The 16161-nt window shown below is 38.5% G+C and overlaps 1 long non-coding RNA gene across 1 annotated transcript in view; it reads left to right on the top strand.

The window, feature by feature from the left end:
• LOC309672803 overlaps nt 1–16161 on the top strand; it is a 230390-nt gene that overhangs the window by 81601 nt on the left and 132628 nt on the right. Inside the window, exon 2 of the long non-coding RNA XR_014269262.1 lies at nt 12241–12287. This is a non-coding gene — a long non-coding RNA (uncharacterized lncRNA). The remainder of the gene's footprint in view (nt 1–12240; nt 12288–16161) is intronic.

Here is a 16161-nt window from a genome sequence, read left to right on the forward strand (position 1 = left end):
CACTGCAGACCTGCAAAACGGAGAACAGCTACATCAGACTGTATCATTAATTAGTCCTCTTTTCGTGGAGAATCTACAAGAACGGGGATTCAAAGCGCTTTCTCCTGGGAGCAGGTTGTTATCAGGCGCTTGTGACATTCCCTTGAGAGGCTGCAGGCTCTGGTTCGGATTTCAGCTACGAATTAGGCTGTGAGTAGATTTGAACTTGAGTGTCTTGAGAGAAACCAAGGAGAACAATAGCAGCTTCACACTGTGTCATGCCTCAGCTCCAGTGAGTAATGCTAAATTGCTTGCATTGTCGCAACCACATGCTTCCCCTGGTGATCCTAACAGGTCCCTGCAGATCCGGTGGGAATCGCAGCACTGGCTGCATGCGTTTTTTAAGATTGTTTCAAGACATCATGGAACACATCCAGAACCCAGAGTGATGTTTTCTTTGGGGCCCCAGACTGTAGAATGTTTAATTACTGATGCCATTACTAAAAATAGCCATAGGAAAAGGCACAGTTTAATCTTTTAGAGAAATGCTTGGGGAACGGGGGTTAGGGCGACTTGTTTTAGAGCATAATTTCCCTATAGGTTAGAATCTATATAATTATAGAAAAATTATAAAAATGGATTGCCTGCCCTTTTGTATTCAGACAGTGGGCACATTGTACCCTTATTAAACCAGCGTTGCTGTTCCTAACTTCTTGTATATTTTTCTAAGTCCTTTCATTTCATACGCTAATCTTAACCTAACTTGTAAAGTTTTGATTGGGTGTTTGATGCCAGTTTCAGAGGTGATGTGTAATTTGGATTTCCTTGCATTTGCTCAGACATAATGAACGCAAATTATAGCTAGTGGAATTTGTAAGCATATTGCAAACTGGGTAAGAATCTAAGCCAATAAATATAAGGGAGTCCAGAAGGTATCAGATCTTGAATACAGTGTATATTGAGGTCATAATCTACTTTACCTTTGACGACTCCTAGACTCTGCTGAACTTTTGAGTTAATTAGAGTCACAATAACCACTAGATTTTTATTCCTCTTTCCTGGTGAAGCTCAAATATTAGTCTTGGGATGCTTTTTCAAATTGACTCACCCATCTATACTTTAAATTACACAGCTAGTAGCAATAATTAGATTTTTACATTCCTGAATATGGATGTGTGTGTCAGAAGACTCAAGAATGTCAGACAGACAAATTTTCCAAATGAGCCAACAGCTGAAGAAATGGAAGTAGCCCTTGTGACCCTGTAATGTGTATCCAGATCTCTAAAAGTTTTTTGAGAACTTGGAAAATTCAGACTGCAACTGAAAAGCACTGTGTATCCCCAGGCAGCCTTAATTTGCATGATCAGCACTTACTCAGCAGAGTACCATAGGTATTGGAGACCTTGGTATATTAAATGGGTCACATTTAACTGTCCTTGAACAATTTCTCCTATGTATTAAACATAAACAAGCTTTTTGTCATATTCAGCATCACTGTTTCTCTTTTCTCTACATTTTCTTTGATACAGGGTAATTTTTCTACAGGAAATTTTAGAGGGCCACAGTGAATATGTTATGCCACTTTTCTCCCATAGTCTTGTTTAAGAATTCTGCTTCTCTCATTTCATTTTCCTTGTTGGTTTTTTTTCCTGAGAGTTGGGTAATTCCATCTAAGCAAAAATTAAAATGAAAAAATTTGGGTTTTATAGCTGAGGATTGTAGGACAAATTACACAGTCTCTTTTAGTTTTCTAAATAGCCTTTGGAAACTGACTGTTCATCTCTTGTCATGTAAATGCACTGTCATGTAAATCCACTGACCATGGATCAAGCTGTCTGTTGGTAACCGGAAAGAAGATGCAAGAGACCACTGGTTTTCAGAAGCTACAGAAGGAAACTGCTAGCAGAGTTCTAATGTAAATAAAGATGTCAGGAAAATGTTCTTTCCTTTGTCATAATAAAATCCAAACAAGTCCTTCTTTAACATCCTTTGGTGTTTTCCTGTGATATGTTAAATAAAAGGGTTTTACTTAATATTACAGGAGGTACCTTTCTGCCCATTAAAATTCTCTCTCTTTTTTTTTTTTAATAGCATCCAGAAAACTTTTCTCAAAAGCTTTTGAGTGGTTTTACACCCCGAATAGTTTTGAACAGAACTCCATGAACTCACTGTATCCTATGTCAAAATGTAAGACATGCATTCAGTGCAGAAGAGGAAGAGTGGGGAAAAATACTTTTAACAGTTGCTTTACACGAAAAAAGCTTTTAAGAGGGTTGATTTTAAGCATGCTACTAGCTTTGATGTAATTAGCTTTCTGTTAAAACTATTGTACACTAACGTCTGAAAGAAAGGGACTGTAATTAAATTATAAATTATATTTGCTGTGCATCTCTATTTCATAGATTTGTAAGTCTACAGTCCTGCATATGCAAAAATTCTCTATTTAGATCACCCATTTCCAAAATCCCATGTATTGTGAAAGCTTGCAGTCAAAACTGAATGCTACTTTCTGTGAAATATGGGGTGATAACTCAGCAAAAGAACCAGGTTTGTTCAGGATTATTTGAAATTTGGCCCTTTCAGTGTGAAAATCTAAACACATTAAAAGATTCAGTCCTAGGGGAACTGAACACTCCTAATATATACAGGATGTAAATAACTCTCAAGATAAAACCTTGAATTTCAGTGGCTGAGTTTGAAATAGTTTCGTTTGTTTTTTTTTTAATCATTCTTACTATTAACATTATTTTTTTCTTTCCTTTTTTTGTGTGTGTAAAGAAAAGCCTTAGCAATATTCACATTCTTGATTAGAGGGTTCATAGGACACACTTACTGACAGATTGCCTTTAAGGACTATTTTGAATACATTACCTCCACAGTGTTCTTAAATTTGACTGTCTTAAAACAGTCAAATAAGTTGGATAACTCCCTTCAATGTGTTTTCAATTGCAGATCATGCCACTTTCATCCAACAATTTTGAGGAGATAACTTTTAATTACAATAATAAGAACCACATGGGCAATGATTGATGCAAACCTGATGTGTTCTCTTACTTTATTAATCTTTTTAATTAGAGGCAAAAGAATGCTTTATCTGTTGAGGAGAAGAGATGAGTTGTGATGTTCTGCTGCACTTTTGTGACTTAAAAAAATTGATTGCTCACCAGAAGCATGTTGTTTACCTGGATACAAGAGATGAGAGCAACTTGCACAGAGTTTTCTCCTTCAGCTTTGCTTACCTTTAGCTCTGTGTGGTGCCTCATATGGCATCATACTGTTGAGGTTATGATACTCTTCTATTAGTTTTACAAGCTTCTTATAAGCATAGTTTACAAACTCAATTAGAGGGCAAGGAAAGGAGAGACAGTTTAACACCATCAGGTGTCAGAGCAGTTGCTTTCCAAAGGGTAGGTTGTATGAGAGGTTGAGAAAGACCTCTGAGATGTCTTGTTCTTTAACTCTCCTTAGCTTTAGGAGTTGAGAGAGCTTAGCTTGTCTTGGGTCAGCTGTGGCTATGGTTTGAAGCAGTTGTAGTTTAGGATGGTGCAAAAGACACACAAACAGGAGGATGTTGATTCAGAGGCTAACACAGGTCTTTAATTGCTGTAGGTGACCCTGCTCAGGCAGGGGGGTTGGACTAGATGATCTCCAGAGGTCCCTTCCAACCCTGACCATTCTGTGATTCTGTGAAACAGATGCTGTGAATGTTTTATCTGAACTGGTTTAATGGATTCAGTTGCTTTAAGCATACAGAAGGTTAGATTCAGTTCCATCTGTGGCTGAGATACTTTGCAAACTTACAGGTAAGGCTTAGGTTTCACACATTTGCCTGGAGATTTTTGTCTTGCAAACACTCTGAGTAGGATTAATGGCTGTGGTAGAAAAACAGCACAGAGGCTTTTCCCACTTACTGTTGTTGTGATTTATTCTTTCATATTATATAGAGCCAATAGTGTACCAAGTGAGTTACTAACAAGTAAAGGTAATGTCTTTGCTATAGAAGGTTCACATCCTAACTGAAAATATGACATCTCGGGGCTTTACAGAGAGGCATGAAGGCAATGAAATTTCTGGGCAGGAAGGGAACACAGAAAGCTTAGGCACTTAAGATGCAAAAGGCAAAGCCAGTTTGTGATACCTGGATTTTGTGGTTCAGATGAGAAACCTGTAAATTAACCTATATCAGCACAGGAATTAGTGGAATTTCACAAAATGTTCTGCAAACTAACAAGGAAAGAACAGCACACACTTTCAGAGGCCTGAAGTTGTGCAAGCTTCCTGCACTGCTTTAGCAATAGCATATAAATGACATGGATTCTAGCCAGTGTCGTGGCTTGGTAGTCTGTGCTAGCATGTTAGGATGCTGACTTTGGGCCTGACCCAAATGTCTTTGAAGTCAGTGGAAGACTTTCAACTTCAGTGAGTGAGCTGCGGAAGTGTTTTGAGGTGCTTTCTCGTGCCAGCAAATTTGGAAATATCAGTGGAAACAGAGAAGGGGAGAAGTTCAGTTTCCTGTGTCGACTGAAAGAAAGGAAAAGGGAATTTCATTTTTTATTATTATTTTTTAAGAAACATTTGCCAAAAGATTTTATGCCTGTCGTCACATGAGAAAATGGACTGGGTTTGGGATACGAAATGGTAAGGAAGAGAGAAGGGCTGTTCGCTGAGTGGCCTCACTTTGTGACTCTTTATTTGTGTGGTAGTAGTGGGTGTGAAGCTCATCATTGATATAAATGTTTAGTCAGATATGGTCTGCTTTAGAGCCGTTCCAGGCAACCTCTAAGTAGACCTAGTAGCACTCAGTGCCATTCAAACTGTGACCTTGTCTGCAAATTAGGTCCCTATGATTGTGTAAGTGGTGCTACTTGCAGCAACAGAAAAGTTAGGCCTCAAAAAAAAAACAAAAACCCAAACATATGGACTTGCATTACACTTATTGACAAAGTGTTTGTTTTAGCCGAGCCTATTCATCCATCCCTAGGTCTGGACACAGTAACTCTCTAGAACCATGCTTTAATGTAACGAGAGTGGCACGAGGGAGTTGCAGTGCTCAGAAAGCCTACATTTGTTTCAATCTGTCACACTCAGCATGAGAATGTACGGTGAAAGCATGGTGGGGGTATTGCATTTTGGGATTCCTAGAAGGGTGCCCTGGCATATATTCCTCCACACATGTTTGTCATATCTAAATTATTGAGCAATTGAATTTAGTAATAATGACCATGAATTAACCATCTGTCAAAGATAAGGAATGTCTGCTTTAACCCTCAGGCTGCCACACATGCCTTATATGGTGCCCACAGCATTTGTTTGGTTGCCAAAGTGGAAGCGTGGCAGCAGACCAAAAGTTAACGGGGAGGGGGGGGATACATTCCCTCCCGCTTTCTGAGAAATTATTATTCTTTTGCTCATTTGTTTCAGCCAAACTCTAGTAATATCAGAGTTGTTTCTGCAGATTGTTTTGATTTTGAAAAAGAATAACTGCTTTATGCTGCAAATACATTTCAGCTTTAAAGAATCAGAATCTTTTTTAATTATCTTAAATGTTACCTAAAAAGAAATGTGCATTGCATAGAAGGCTTAGAACAGAAAACTATTGGATTTCCTACTTAAATTGTCCTCTGTCCTTCACTTCAGTCCATCATCTAAATGAGGCAGTGTATGTCTTTAAAAATGTAGTACAACTGTATCTTCAAAGAGTCCAGAGTAGTTCAGAGATGATTTGCCAAACTTACTTCCTTGCTGTGTACTTCACCCATAAAACTGAGATTGAATCCACAACATCCAGAGCAAATCTTATACAGGAATAAATGTAACAACTCATTTAGAAAGTTAGCAGGCTAACCGGTGGACATCCATGTGGTGGGATCTTTTTGTTTTGGTTTGGTTTGGTTTTCCTGCATGGTCTGAACTTGCCTTCTCACAGCTATTTTCTGAGATCTGTTCTTCCACAGATTACTAGCCTCTATTAGATTGCTCTATAAAGACTAGTTGAAAATTGTAATGATATTCCCATTAATTCCATTTTCAGCACTGACTAGATCATATTACGTGGATGTAACTACTAGACCTGTTTTAAAAAATACATGAAATTTTTTCCCTGAAACATTTCCAACAAAACCTATTCATCTGTTTGCTGAGACTTTGTTGTGGCAGTCTTCACAAAGGCATTTGATTTCAGTAGTCTGGGAAGTGAGTGTCTGTAGCACGTTGAGAATTGCAACTTGGGTTTGGGGTGTTGTGTTTTTTTTTTCTTTTATAAGTGAGCTGCTTTCCCTGCCCCCTGTCTTTTCAGTCCTTTCTGATGGACTGAAGTTCTTCTAACCGGTCCACTTTGACCTTATAACTTGTAGAAACATCCATATGGGAAAAAAAAAATCAAGATTCTAAATGACTTTCATGATTTCTTTGGGAGGGGAAGAGAGAGCAGGGGAAACAAAGTTCATTCTTCATACAGGAAGCTCATTGGTATACCTGAAGCGATCGGTCTTCTCACCTGTTTCTCACAGTAGCTGAATGTAATCACAAAGGCTCCTTCCTCGCCGCTTGGGAGTTAAAAGCTGATAGTACTGAGGAGAAAGGTTCCTCATCCTTTATCATGGGCTGTGAAAAGCTGGGCAGCTAAATGGCTGCTAATAGTTTTACCAGCTTGAGCAGTTCCTGTAAATGTCCTGCTCCGTGCATCATCTTTGGAAGAATCATCCACTGGAGCAGTTTCAGGTCCCGTTTGTACAACCTGGGCCACAGGACTGAGGATCTAGCCCAAGCAGCTAGCAACAACTTGCAGTACTTTCTTGTCCCATAATGAGGGATTGTAAATGTGCTGTCATGTGCATCTTGCAGAGTCTTCTCAGTGACTATCTAGAACTTCCTTCTGATTCCACTTGGTAAGGCTGCTTTGCTGCTGGTCCCTAAAAAAGAAATCCTGAAATGGAAAGAAATACAGGCAACACAAAAAGAAATACGACTTTCCAATATCAGCTGAAGTGATCACAGGGCATGGGGTATGTGTTTAAAAGATTTCTCATTTGTTTCCTGAAGAGTCACGTTCCATGAGTGGTTAATTCGGGCTGGACTGTGTCTTGCATTTCAACAATAGTTCATGATAACATACAAGTATGTAGCTTTGTCCTGCAAAATATTGTGTAATGCAGGCTCTTAAACAGTCTCTAGCTTGCAGCTTTAGCTTTCCCCCCGTACTCCCCTTGAAATGTAGGTGGTCACCCAATGTAAACAGAATTCCTTCTACTCCCTCCACATCTGCTATGTGTTATCTGGCACTCACCTCTGACCCTGATATTCATCATAAGAATAAGAATTGCATCCTATTCGGCTGGTTGCGTGCACTTTAACTCCAACGATCACTGGCTGTTCAAATAGCATGTGCTGGGAGCAGAAGTTGCTGAGACAGCATCAGGGTGTTCAAACTGGATTGTTCCACTTCCTTGTACACTTTGGGATAATTAAACAGAACTCTAGAGGTAAGCAGGTCAGCACAGTATACTTGGGGACAGACTTAGGTATAGCTTAGGATTATATATGTTTGATATTGACTCTTAAGGAGAAGGGTTTTTGAAAACAGACTAGTTTTCTTTCCTAGCAGCTGTATCAAATGATATTATTCATCTGTATGGAGAAACAGTATCCTCCGTATGGAAGCAGTAAATTTGAAAGTATGTTTGTGTTGCAAACAGCAGTTAGTAATCCTCTTACTTTGGTTTAATAACACCATTGTCCATGACCTAGTGGTATCATTCAAGGAGCTAAGTAATTTTTGTTGTGAGTAAGAGTTTTAAAATCTGACCCTAAATGCGAGGATCCATATGTTAGGATGAATACAGGTCTGGTTTTTGTGACCCCACTAAATGGAACCCATCTGAAATTTTCGTTTTTCACAAGGATGAACAGAATTACTTTTTGGACACTGTGGAAGAAGAAATAAAACTTTTCTCACCAAGGGTGGATCGATTAAGACTTTGGGAACATCCCAGTTGGAACTAGAATCTTCTTTGTTTACTGTAGACTTTCTGCTACTTTTCTCTCTTCTTCCATGGCAGAGGTGTGAGGGAGGAACCCTCTGCTAGTCCCCTAATCTTCAAACTCACATCTTCAACTGAATTATGATCGTAGTCATGCAGTGCTCTCAGTTAAAAAGTTTATCTCCCTCTCCCCCCTTCCCCACTCCAGTTCCCCAATCCCAATCCTTTTGATTTTCAGCAAAAAGATTCGGGAACCAACAGTGTTGTGAGACCAGTGTGGTTTACCAGTTGTCACTACGGCCTGTGGTGCTACAAGCTGCATGAGTGATTACTGACCCTTATACTAACTTTTTGGGGCAATCTCTGTCACCCCAGCAAAAGCTGTTCTTGCATGGGCACTTCTAGTCTGAGGGCCATCATGTGGATTACAAGCATCTAGTAATGCTCAGTGAAACATACTGATTGTCAGTATGTAAACAGATTAATTTTTTTCCTTTAAATTGGTTATTCTTCTTCACTTGCGGAATTTTCCTTAAACATGTCTGTATTTATATTTAGCAAAATTAACAAAGGATGAAACAGGTGCTGAGGATGTTAATTATGTAATCATATGACCAAAGACATACTACGTAATGGGCAGAGAAGAATGACAAAGAGATTACATGAAGAAATTAAATCCCATGTTAGGTTTTTGATTAAGGTCCTCATTTTAACGGTGTTGCCAGTGGTCACTGGTGACCTCAAATGCAAAGGTGAAGGGTTTTATTTCTTGTTTGCCTTTATTTAAGTATGCATATGTGCATCTGATATATGTTCACATTAGTTATTCTTTTTTACCGGCAGATTAAAATATGGGAGGCAGGATTCTCATCCAGGAAAACATCTGTTTGAAAAAGAGTGTAAAGTGAAATGAAAAGGATCGTATGAACTTTAGTGGTATCTAAGTGGTTTCAGTTTGCGCATTGTTAAAAATCATGCAGTGTCCTTTGGTGTCCTTTTCATCCTGTTTATTTTAATAAAGAAGACCAGTTAGTTTGAAAGGTAGTTCTCAGTATCAGAATTGACTTCTAATCACCATATCACTTCACAATTCTTTATATGTCAGGAACACTTGAAAGTATATGCACATGTTTGTGGGGATTTTTCTTTTCCTCCGGAAAGATTCAATTATTTATGCTAGAATTCTTCTTATTGTGAGTTATTTTTATAATTGAATCAAAACTGTGTAGGCTGATACAGCCCCAAGTTACCTTTGTGATCTGAAAAATCCTCAAAATGGCCAAATAGAATAACTTTGTCACTTGTTTGTCATACCAGTTTTGACAATGGGTCATTCCATAGATGTCTGAAATGATCCTTAGCCACATTTTATGAAGCCAGAACTGTAATCCAATAACAATTTTCTGGCTAAGTGCTTCTCAGTTGCCACTGGGGACTAACTGCATCACTGTTGCTGCTCTTAAAATAAGCTTAAGCTAAAAGGACACAAATTTCATATTTCTTTCCTTATTTTCTTGAGAGTAATCTAAGAAAATAATATTTTAAATAATTGCATTCTGGTTCCTGAGGGACATCAGCATAATTGCATTGAGGATACCTTTATTTTTTTATGCATTTATTTATTAACAAAGAAGTACGTTCAATCTGTACACCAAACAATTGGTCCAGTGGCACAAGACAATAAAGCAATGAAGCCTCTAGTTCATTAAATTGGAATATAGGGATTGAATTACTAATTTATGTTGGTTTAAATTTCATGTTGTAAATTATAGGATTCTAAGATGTGAGGGAAAGATGTTCCCCATGATGCAGACTACCTACAGTTCCAGCCAGGAAGATTTATATAAGAATCATTGGAGATGAAGGAAGGAGAGGTACTGAAGACTGAGACTGGCATGGTTCATGTGGTACATTGGTGGGCACGTCACAGAAGGCACAACTTAAAAAAAAAAAATCAACCACCAAACCCCCAAAATGAAAACAAACCAAAGAACCCCAAACTCTTATTTATGGGGATATTCTGGAGAGGTTACTTTTAAATATGGATAGTTTGAAATGCTGGTTTCTGAAACTCTGCAACATGAAGGTCAGGTAACAGAAGAAATGAACAGTGAGAAAGAGAGATGCTTCATAAACCTTAAGTGGTTTCATTTCATTCCTATGTTCTCTCTCCTGTCATCCACACTAGGGTTTTATTCAGTGTAATCTTGTATTCAGAACTTTCTTGTGAATTTCAGTCTGCTATTAAGTTCCCTCTATTCTAATCATTTTAGTTTGATTTCTGTGTTTAACAGTCTCTCGAGTTGCCTGTAGAAGCAAATATAAACCCCATATAAGGCAATATGTTCTCTTCAGAGTTATTGTGTTGACTGGATTCCTACTATTGGGACCTAGTCCTCTGATTTCAGAGATGAAATCTTAACTGGCTTCTATTTTAGCCTTCAAGACCACAGGCAAGTCACTTTCCGAGAACAGCATGTGCCTCGGTGTTACACTTCTTCGAAAGTTGTGTTTGTTTCCTTCTTGAGTAACAGCAAGTGTTTCACAAAGGCTGCCCTTAGATTTTCTGGGGAAATAGTAGCTAATGTTTCCCTTTCTTACATAAAATTGATAATTAATCTCAACCACCTGTATGGCAATCTGTCATGGGTGTTCAGGAATTGACAATTGATTTAATGAATCTGAGATGTTGTGATGTTTCCAGCATTTCTGCAATGGAGCTACACATACTATGAACTTAAGCCACCTGTCCCCTTCATTTGAGCCTTCTCCTCATCCTCTGTGGGCTTTTGTTTGAAAACCAAATAAGTACAGCAGGGTATTTTATTTTTGTCTCTATTCTGTGTCTTATGTCACCTTTTACAGGGTTTTAAGGAAGCCACTACAGTAAGTAGTTTAATGTATCTATGAAATAGCCTGTGACATGCTTGTTTCACAGTCTTTCTTAGGTAAAAGATGCAGTTATGATGGGGGTATTTGCTTGCTAGAAGCGTAGACTTTCTTTGTAGAAAACTTACTCAGTTATTTGATCTACGCATTGATGTACTTGGAACCACCATTAGTTCTAATACACAGTATAAAAGATCAAGATTCTTCCAGGTTAAAATTTCCACTTGTTTCATGAGAAGGGAGATTGCAGTCTCTTCTGATGATTAGAAGTGGCCTGCTCCACCCCACTGCAGAGTTGGGCGAAGGCTGCGAGTCCAAGCAGGTCAGCAAGAATTGAGGCACTTTCATGAGTACCAGCTCTCTGCTCAAAGCAAGGCCAACTTGGATCAGGTTCCTCAGGGCGGTTCCGGTCAAGTTTTGAACATATCCAGGGGCAGGGATTGCACAATCTCTCTGGCCTACCTGTTAGTGTTTTACTATCCTCATGGTGATTATTTTTGTTTCCTTTTAACAATATTTAATTGCAGTATTCCTTGTTGCAAGTTGGTGTCCATTATCTCTCATCCTGTCACTTGTGCTCTTCTCTGAAGAGTCTGGCATGCTCTCTCTTTCAGTAGTTGAAGAGTACTTCAGACTGTGTTTGAGACTAGCTGCAGTTGCCCATGTTTTGGTGAACCTTCTCTGTCTTGCGGAGCTTCAGTATTTTCAAGAAATAGGATTCTGCCTTTAGTAATTCCTTGGAACTTATGTTTAGCATTTTGTTGAACCTTATCTAAAGTTGATAGAACAGGGGTAAACAAATTCTTATGCTTTTGTGTAAGAATCAGGTTTTCTATTTGAGGGTCTGCAATGTGGGCACATTTGAGATCTGTAAGGTGTATAATTTGGATTTGATAATCATATTCTTAAAAGCTGGTTTATGAAGGACAGTCATGCCTTTGCAGGTCATACTTCTGCTACAAGAACTCATGACACTTTGAGTGCATTATCTCACCATAGCTGTGTGTATTTCCCTTGAGGCAATGCCTGAACACCATAAACCTTGATTGTTTCCAAAGGCTCAGAGAGGCCAAGGGGTCCTGACCCTTAGTTTATGCTGATTGTCTGTAATCTATTTGAAGTTTATCTTTCTGTATCTCATTGACTCAGAGTATCTAAGTGTTTGCATAATATGAAAACTGTAAATGGAAGAAAGGTGACAATTATCAAATATGAACCAGATTTCAGGGTGATAAGACATTCGCTTTTCATTACAGATCTGGCCTTGCTATTTCTTAATCAGGCCAGGAGGATGATATTAGGAGGTTTTATGTATACTTGGATGGACAAGATAATCTTTAAATAAGTTTAATTACTAACTGTCTGGTTTGTTTGTTGTTTTTTTTTTTTCTAGTATTCTCAATGGGACATAATCTGACATGCAAAGTATTTACAGCACACGTAAGTTGCACACCTGATTATACTCAAATTTTTTTGACAAAGGTATTGAATTTATTGATGTGAAATCAACAGTCTGCAGATCACGAAAGAAAGGTCTAGGTAGTACTCTAGAAGTACTAGCAAAATGACAGCTACAGAGTTGGGTAATACAGCACCTAGCTGGAAGTCATTCCACTGCTGACAGACCACTTCCAAGGCATAAAACCATAATTGAGAAATAAGTCATTTTTCCATATCAGCTCTTTCTTGAATCTCTTCATTGAAACACAAGCCTCCAGGTCCATAAATCATCTTCACATGCCAGATAGAGTCAACCTGTAGTTTCCTCAGCTACAGTTTTGTGTGTGAATTCCCTTCTCTCTTCTGTGGATGTGTACATCCCTTCCTTCTCCAGTGAAATCTCTCCTGCCGTAGAGAAGCATAAAAGATTTTTTCTTCCCCTGCCTTCAGAACAAATAAGGGGATTAATTTACTCTATTATTTTAAAGGGGATGTTCCTCTAATTTGGGAGTAATGAGATTAATTACTTGAAAAGTAAAGGAAGGAGCTTGCATTTCTCTTCATTGTGTAATAAATGGTATTTTTCTGAAGTACATTACTGAATTGTATACTTCAGAGGTATGTCTGTGAAGAAATAAGTAGCTGATCATATTAGAAGTTTGAGTTTATATAAACAATATAAGTGAGTTGATAGACAAATATGACTTGAGATTTTTCTCTAACTCTCACTGATTCTTGCCAGCAACATTTTATCAAATTGGAAATATTTTACCATCGGAATAAACTACTGAAAATTCGTGCTGGACCCTGTGCTTCAAGGCGCTTCTACTAACATCGGTCAGATGCAGCCCACCTGGGAAGACAACATTGCTAGCTGTTTATGTGTATTAATCCTGTCATGAGTGTCACATGCAAACCACAGCTCCCATTATCTTTTCCCTTTCGTCACATCATCCTTCTTATCCAACCAATTTCTGACTCTCTCCCTTGCTCCTTTGAAGTGGCTTTGCTCTTTTCAGCTCCAGCACAGGCATTTCTGCATATGCAGCTCCCAGCTGCATTCCGTAGGCCTATGTTCGAGATACCTGTAAAGACCAAACAAAGCATTACTGTCTATAGCCCAAAGTATATGGAAATGCATCTGGAAGAGGGAAATATCAGCTGCCTGATAACAAGAAGGCCACTGTGGATGAAGAACTATTGTAAGGAATTGTGGCAAGAGGAGACACAAACTGCTGATTTTAGGTTACTTGAAGTTACTTGTCTGTTTTTTTTTGGTTTTTTTTTTTTTTTAAACTTTGCCCTGACAAACTAGGAGCTTTAAGCCTATTGCTGAGGCATTAGTTATTTCTTGCCTGAGGTATTGTATTTAGTATTGTAGTATAGTAATGTGGACAGGCTGTGAAGGAGCTCAACACTGGATTCAGTTTTGTAACCATGTAAGTGGACTCTTTGCTTTCCCACATGTTTTGCTTACAGATCATTTGTTCTTTAACAGTGATTTGTTGGTGACAGGACATAGTTCAGTTTCACAGATCAGTTCAGGATGGGAGACTGTTTCTCAAGTAGATGAGATCTGCATGCCTTTGCCGTCCCTCAACCTGCCTGTGTGCCACTGTCTGCTCTTCCTCTGGGCCACAAACACAGTGTGAGTCCCCCAAATCTGTGGGGACTCTGGGGGAGATGGGGTGCTTGTCTCAAACACTATCACAAATTGCATGCTAGCTATATCTGATCTGTCAGGCTTTAGCGTTCCATTAATCCATCCAGAGTCCTCTTTTGCTCCTCACATTGCTTTGCATGGCAGGTTTCAGGGCATCAGAATTGTTACTCAGCTGACTGGACTTGGCATCAAAATACAGATGAAGCACATAAAATAAGAACAGTGGCAGCTAAGAACAGAAAAGGAAAGTATGGAGAGGATATTGCAAGCATTACTTAAGAATGAGGGTAAAATTGCTTTCCAGACTGAGTGGCCAACATTAGGTTAAGAAGGAGATTTTAAAAGTTTGACATGATATACACCCAAGAACAGTTCTTGATAACTTAAAAGAACTAAGTCATTTGTACCATAGCACACCTTAAACAGGTTGTTTCAGCTCACCTGAAACAGGTGACGTCCTCTTTCATGTTGAGAGTAACATCATAATATTCAGGATTTCTTTTTTTTTTCCCCTGAGAATCTTAGACATAAACCACTGTTCTGTACACTTGGTTTTTATAAAGTCTGGATTTAGAAGCGATGTAGGGCACTGGATGTCCTTTTTTCTGTGTTGGTATTAGAGGAGCTGCAGTTCTAGTTTTAGTTTCTGCCCCTTGTAAAACGTACCTGTATAATACTGTTCTGCCAAAAAAAAAAAAAAAAGCAGCCATTGCATTCGTTCTATTTAAGCACATTGGACAAGTGGCACTAAAGCAGCCAATAGCAGTTTTCTCTCACTCATATTTTTAAAAATGTATTTGATAGCCTCAGTGTTATAGTCAGGAAAGGCAGCCCACTGGTTCTATCATTTCTATTAAATGCCACTACTTTAAACTAACTGGCAGTACATTTTTTTCTACTCACCAAGCAGTTTACTAATTCAGATAACTCCTCAGTCATCAAAGGCTGCTTCTTTGGTCGCACCACAATCATTGTGACAGTTCCAGGTAAGAGTATTTGGCAGGGATAGCTCAAGGGTTCATTCTTTTCAGAATGTTTACTTTACCTGACATATCTTTCCCGGGTGCCACAGTGATTAGTCATTTGTGTATTATTTAAGGGAAGCTAAGGAATACTATACTATAAGAAACAGCTAGGGGGTGTGTAATAAAATTAAATAAATATAAAACCCCCTCAGCGCTGAAGAAAATGCGCTAGGAGAGAATTAAAATAAGTTGCACAGCAAGCAAAACACTGTAGAACACTCTGCACATGTGTATTCTAGGTAGAGCAGAGAATATTGACTGCCATCAACATTGCCTGGAAATTCTCACTTATAAACTACTGTAAACAAAGTTTTTTTAAAAATTATTTTTAATCTTCACAGACTTTAACTGTTTGGATTGGTATTTTCCATGTTGGGCTTCCTCCTGGGGCAAAATATTTGGAATGACTATGATCAACATGATTTGGCTGTTTCTGGAAAATAAGTGAATATTTATTGTTCCGTATAAAATTTTGAGCACTTCCCCCCCAGAACTGTATCTGTCTTTTTTTACTTCCAAATGCCATCAAAATCTACTGTCAAAGTGTGATCTTCTGTCCTTGAAGTACTGGTTCCTTTTGATGCTATTGTTGCTTTATTCCATGAGCTGAGATGATAGAGGTCTCTACAGTGCCTCTAAATATTTCCAGTAATGCTACTGAGCCATGGGCTGATCAGTAGGATTCCATGCTATGACATTTGTAGAGAGCTGGGTAGCTCTGAAATTTTAGAAACCTGGTAATTTACAAATGAAAACTGAGACTGCAAGTTGAGAGTTTAAAATCAGGGTGAAATCTGCTGGATAAAGCATGGACACCACTCACTTAATGAGCAGTTCAAATATTTTGTTCAAATACTTCAATATTTTGTTTTTTTTCTCTTGTTAAGTGTGTGCCTTCAGGCCCTTTTTATTGCATGCTTTTCAAAACTTGCTCCAGAGACAGAATTATTAATTTCCTGCTAGGTTTCTATATAGCAGTCAACACTACAGTTCTTCACAAACCATTAATGAAGTTATTTTCACAACACCCCGGTGAAATGAGTAGGAATTATTGTCCTCATTTGACAGATGGAGACTGGGACACAGTAATTCAAGGTTGAAAGTACCTACTGATTTGGGAACCCAGTCTGAGACATCCTGCTCCAATCTTTTTCAGAATATTTAACATTGGGTAGTAAGCTGAAAG

This window comes from Vanellus vanellus (genome assembly GCF_965231255.1).
Source record: "Vanellus vanellus genome assembly, chromosome: 5".
Classification (NCBI taxonomy): Eukaryota; Metazoa; Chordata; class Aves; order Charadriiformes; family Charadriidae; genus Vanellus; species Vanellus vanellus.